This window comes from Mytilus trossulus, unplaced genomic scaffold (genome assembly GCF_036588685.1).
Source record: "Mytilus trossulus isolate FHL-02 unplaced genomic scaffold, PNRI_Mtr1.1.1.hap1 h1tg000103l__unscaffolded, whole genome shotgun sequence".
Classification (NCBI taxonomy): Eukaryota; Metazoa; Mollusca; class Bivalvia; order Mytilida; family Mytilidae; genus Mytilus; species Mytilus trossulus.
The window spans coordinates 3424783-3431002 of record NW_026963296.1 but is presented as its reverse complement, the minus strand read 5'-3'; positions in this window follow the sequence as shown (position 1 = coordinate 3431002).

Below are 6220 nucleotides of genomic sequence, written 5' to 3'. Positions count from 1 at the left end.
CATTGAATTTTAGACCAAATTTGGTTTTATTTGGCCCAGATGATTAGCAGGAGCTATTAAAATATTTACTTCTTCAAGTAGTACCACTGACTGACAGCTGAGACTACTATAACACATGTTACTTGTGTGTTTTTTCATTGAAGTGTCATCCAAACTAAGCATGTTTGTGAATTTCTGCAATCCTGTCTTCGTTTAAATGCATTTAATAATAAAAATATATGTTAAAATACTTAAATATTTATTTCTAAATTCTCCATATACTGAGACAAGCATGACAATGTGGCAATGAAATTCAAAAACAATAATTATTTTCTTTAATTTCTCTGGTAGACAGATGGAAAAATGGTTCTGTTCCCTTTTCCTATACCTGTACTTCACCCTTCTTCCAATGCCAGCTGATTTCTTTCTGCGAGGCATTCTTAATCCTACAGTAAAGAGTATATCAGATTAGAATAATAAAAAAGAACCTTTATCTTATAGCATATTCTAAGACAGTTATCTAAGATGAAGGCTCATCAGTAATTGAACAATCATGTCAGTATTTATCAAAACATTTATACTGATAAAGCAGACCAAGTGCATATACTACTAATAATATAATGCTTGTAGCATTATTCCCGTTAAGGATACAGACTCTCTAGGCAGACAGTCTGACAGGGCTTCACACTTTCATTGCATAAAATTGTTGTTCCAACATGAAAAGACTGCTTTTATATTATCAGCCGAAATAAATGTCTGAATTTCTTAAATTAAGAATTTAAAGGAACCTGTCATTCATTATCAGAACTCATGTTGTGTATGGACCTTGTCACGTGTGATTCAGAATTTCTCAGTTCTGCATCATTCGACATTCATGATTGCCACAAAAAATGGTATTCCGTAAAATTACAAATTTTACATATACTTACAACGTTTTGTCGAGCCTGCAACTTTTGTTGCAGAAAGCTCGACATAGGGATAGTGATCCGGCGGCGGCGTTAGCTAACTTCTTAAAAGCTTTATATTTTAGAAGGTAGAAGACCTGGATGCTTCATACTTTGTAGATAGCTGCCTCATGTTACGAACTTTCCGTCAGTCACATGTCCTATGTCCTTGACCTCATTTTCATGGTTCAGTGACTACTTGAAAAAAAAGTTAAGATTTTTTGTAATGTTAAATTCTCTCTATTATAAGTAATTGGATAACTATATTTGGTATGTGCGTACCTTGCAAGGTCCTCATGCCCGTCAGACAGTTTTCACTTGACCTCGACCTCATTTCATGGATCAGTGAACAAGGTTAAGTTTTGGTGGTCAAGTCCATATCTCAGATACTATAAGCAATAGGTCTAGTATATTCGGTGTATGGAAGGACTGTAAGGTGTACATGTCCAACTGGCAGGTGTCACCTGACCTTGACCTCATTTTCATGGTTCAGTGGTTATAGTTAAGTTTTTGTGTTTTGGTCTGTTTTTTTTATACTATATGCAACAGTTCTACTATATTTGGTGTATGGAATGATTGTAAGGTGTACATGTCTAGCTGACAGGTGTCATCTGACCTTGACCTCATTCTCATGGTTCAGTGGTCAAAGTTAAGTTTTTGAGTTTTGGTCTATTTTTCTAATACTTTATGCATTAGGTCAACTCTATTTGGTGTATGGAAATATTTTATGATCTATATGTCTGTTATGCAGGTTTTATTTGACCTTGACCTCATTTTCACGATCCATTACTAAGTGTTAAGTGTTTGTGTTTTGGTCTGTTTTTCCTAATTTATTAGCAATAAGTCAACTATATTTGATGTTTTGAAGAATTGTTAGCTGTACATGTCTGCCTGGCATGGTTCATCTGACCTTGACCTCATTTTCATGGTTTATTGATCAATGTTTCGTTTTCTTGGTTAATGTTGAGTTTATGTGACAGTTGTAATAAAGCTTTATATTAAGTTCTATCAACATAATATCAATGATTGGTAAAGAAGGCGAGACATGTCAGCGTGTGCACTCTTGTTATTACAAAGGCTTGCATTTCAATTGTCCGAAAACCGATTGTGCATCTGTTCATCTGAAATGAAAGTTTTAGCTGAGTTGCTCATTGACCAGGTCCTACGGACTGGTAAAATTCGAGGTTATATCCAAGTTTAGACAGTAAATTCAAGCCTATAACTGCACTTTTTTATTCAAAGTGTTAATAAACAAACATTAATGATTATTACAAATCTTATATTCACACTTACCGAAACATAAACCTCTCTAAACATCCACATTTGCTAATTAAATAATTATCTTCAGCAGTCAAAGATGGCTGATCTTGTTCACCTTGTCAATCACCTCGGATCACGTGACTCACATGTTATCGATGACCACAAAATAATTACGTTTTGACTGGTAAGTACAGGAAGTGACCGATCTCTGTGTTATAGTAGTCTCAGCTAACAGTGAGGCCTGTGTGTTGTATAATAATAATATGTATGAGATAGTGTATCATTGAATTGTTTATGAATAAAAACTTTCAAGTTGTATATTAATCAGCGGTTCAAATTAACTTTAAGCAGTGGAAGGTCCAGGACCCTTGACCAAAGATACTTAAAGGTCCTCCATTATTCTTAGAAAGGTCCATTTTTTATTTAAAATTCAATTTATAAAACTCCCATCATATCTTTTTACATTTACTTCATTTTTGGAAAGTTTGCTATATCAATAAACTTTCTTAAGGCATCGGCCTCTAACAGGAAGTGAGACAGACTTTCTTACTTTAGGAAGTGTTTCCTACTTCTAGATAATGTAGTACTGGTGTTTGAAAACTAACAATAGATAGATGTTTTGAAATTTTGAGCTCTTCTATTTTGATAGCATACAGCTTGAATTAAAATGTACTGAATTTTCATCGATAAATCAAATAATTCAAGTTTGTTTTGGAAATGGCAATCACAAATACTACTACGCGGATCTGCGCTATGCGGAAAGTAAAATGAATACACACACGTTGACAAGACAGTAGTTTCTACGTTATGCTTTTATCTGTATTCTCCAGACATGCGTCAGATCCAGATGTGTGCCTCCAAACGGGAGTACATGTACTATATTCCTGGTTCTATGTGTGCCTCAATACGGGAGTACATGTACTATATCCCTGGTTCTATATGTGCCTCCATACGGGAGTACATGTACTATATTCCTGGTTCTATGTGTGCCTCCAAACGGGAGTACATGTACTATATTCCTGGTTCTATGTGTGCCTCCAAACGGGAGTATATGTACTATATCCCTGGTTCTATGTGTGCCTCCAAACGGGAGTACATGTACTATATCCCTGGTTCTATGTGTGCCTCCAAACGGGAGTACATGTACTATATTCCTGGTTCTATGTGTGCCTCCAAATGGGAGCACATGAACTATATTCCTGGTTCTATGTGTCCCTCCAAACGGGAGTACATGAACTACATTCCTGGTTCTATGTGTGCCTCCAAACGTGAGTACATGTACTATATTCCTGGTTCTATGTGTGCCTCCAAACGGGAGTACATGTACTATATTCCTGGTTCTATGTGTGCCTCCAAACGGGAGCACATGAACTATATTCCTGGTTCTATGTGTCCCTCCAAACGGGAGTACATGAACTACATTCCTGGTTCTACGTGTGCCTCCAAACGGGAGTACATGAACTATATTCCTGGTTCTATGTGTGCCTCCAAACGGGAGTACATGTACTATATCCCTGGTTCTATGTGTGCCTCCAAACGGGAGTACATGTACTATATTCGTGGTTCTATGTGTACCTCCAAACGGGAGTACATGTACTATATTCCTGGTTCTATGTGTGCCTCCAAACGGGAGTACATGTACTATATCTCTGGTTCTATGTGCGCTCCAAACGGGAGTACATGTACTATATTCCTGGTTCTATGTGTGCCTCCAAACGGGAGTACATGTACTATATCCCTGGTTCTATGTGTGCCTCCAAACGGGATTACATGTATTATATTCCTGGTTCTATGTGTGCCTCCAAACAGGAGTACATGTACTATATTCCTGGTTCCATAGGTTTCCTACCTTTCTCAGGTTGAAGAGAAAATTAATATCTTCAAATGTTTAAAATATTTCATGAATCAACATTTTAGGACGCGGACTACGATTTTTACAAATGTCAAATGAATACGTAAAAGCCCAAGAGTATCGAAAGTATCATGATAAATCATCTCATCTGGGCCCACAGCAAAATCAGCCTTTTCCATATTCGGCATTAGAAAATCGGACTATAACAAAATTCATAATTATACTTTTTGCTATTTAGACTCCTAAACAAAATTTTTGATCACTTCTCATTATTTTTCTTCTTGTGGTCTATTTAGGTGTATTTTGAGGGGCCAACAGAAGGGATGAATTTACTAAAGAACCCTATGGGATTTTTTTTTAAATTTTCAAATGACTATAACTTGAAAACAGTAAGTGACAGACACACATGGTTTTCAGTAATGATCACAGGACCATAAAAACAAATCAAATTAAATTTAGGTTGAGTCCATGGGGTCACCCCACCCAACCCCTTATGTTTGATAACTTAAAAACAGTAAAAATACCCACCCCTAAACCATATATTCTTATTCAGTAAAATAAATTAAATCAAAAGTAATAAAAGGCGAGTCCCCTGGGGTCACTTCTACCCCCTTGTTGTTCGAGAACTTGTTAACAGTTGAGATCCCCTCCCATTTATTAACCATATATATTTCTGAATTGGACAATAAAATAAATGAAATGAAATATAGAGGAACTCCAGAGGGGTCAGTCACCCAACCCATTTCTTTTTGAAAACTTGTAAACAATCGAGAAGCCCACCCCTAAACCATATACATTTTTGTATGATGCAACAAATCAAATGAAATAAAATGGGAGTCCCTATGGGTCAGCCCCACCCCTCTTGTTTGAGAACTTGGATATGATGAAGATCCCCTACTCTTAACCATATATATATATTGTTGTACTGGACAATAAAACAAATCAAATGAAATATAGAAGAAGTCCACAGAGGTGACCCCACCCCCTTCTTTTTGAAAACTTGTATATGGTTGTGATCCCCTACCCTTAACCATATATAGTCTTGTATTGGATAATAAAACAAATCAGATAAAATAAAAGGCTAGTCCCCTAGGGTCACTCTTACCCCTATCTTCTGCCTGTTTTAGAAATTGTAAACAGTCTAGATCCCCACCCCTGAATCATGAATATTGCTGTACATGATTTCAAGAAGATTTGAATGACATACAGGTGTAATACCTAGACGTCACTTGCGCATATCACTTTACTAGACCAGACAAATTTGTATTGGACTTTGCCCAATGTCAGGCGACCGTGGGCGTGGGAATGAATAATTTTGAGCGCTTTGTTTGAGAGACTTCGAAGCAGCATCCTATTACAATTATTTATTGTATAAAGTTTTTTTTTTTTAAGTAGGACAAAAGTTAACAACGCAATCTACACGACAAGTTACTTGTCACAAGCTAAACAAGTATATAAAATTGAGAATGGAAATGGGGAATGTGTCAAAGAGACAACTACCCGACCATAGAAAAAAACACAGCAGCAGAAGGTCACCAACAGGTCTTCAATGCAGCGAGAAATTCCCGCACCCGGAGGCGTCCTTCAGCTGGCCCCTAAACAAATTAATACTAGTTCAGTGATAAAGAACGCCATACTAATTTCCAAATTGTACACAAGAAACTAAAATTAAAATAATACATTTGTTAATACAAGACTTAAACAAAGGCCAGAGGCTCCTGACTTGGGACAGGCGCAAAAATGCGGCCGGGGTGAGATCTCAACCGTCCCCCTATACCTCTAACCAATGTAGAAAAGTAAACGCATAACAATACGCACATTAAAATTCAGTTCAAGAGAAGTCCGAGTCTGATGTCAGAAGATGTAACCAAAGAAAATAAACAAAAAGACAATAATACATAAATAACAACAGACTACTAGCAGTTAACTGACATGCCAGCTCCAGCTCAATTAAACTGACTGAAAGATTATGATTTCATCATGTGAACATCAGGCACAATCCTTCCCATTAGGGGTTTAGTAGTGTACCATCATAACATACATGTTCAGAAATGGTTCAACCGATATTTATCTGAAACTGAAATTAAGCTATTTTATATTTTCAGTTTAAAGATCTACTGTCCATTTTTATTTGATTCAAATCCAGTGAATATATTGCTTAGTAAAGGTAAGTGAGCATTATAGT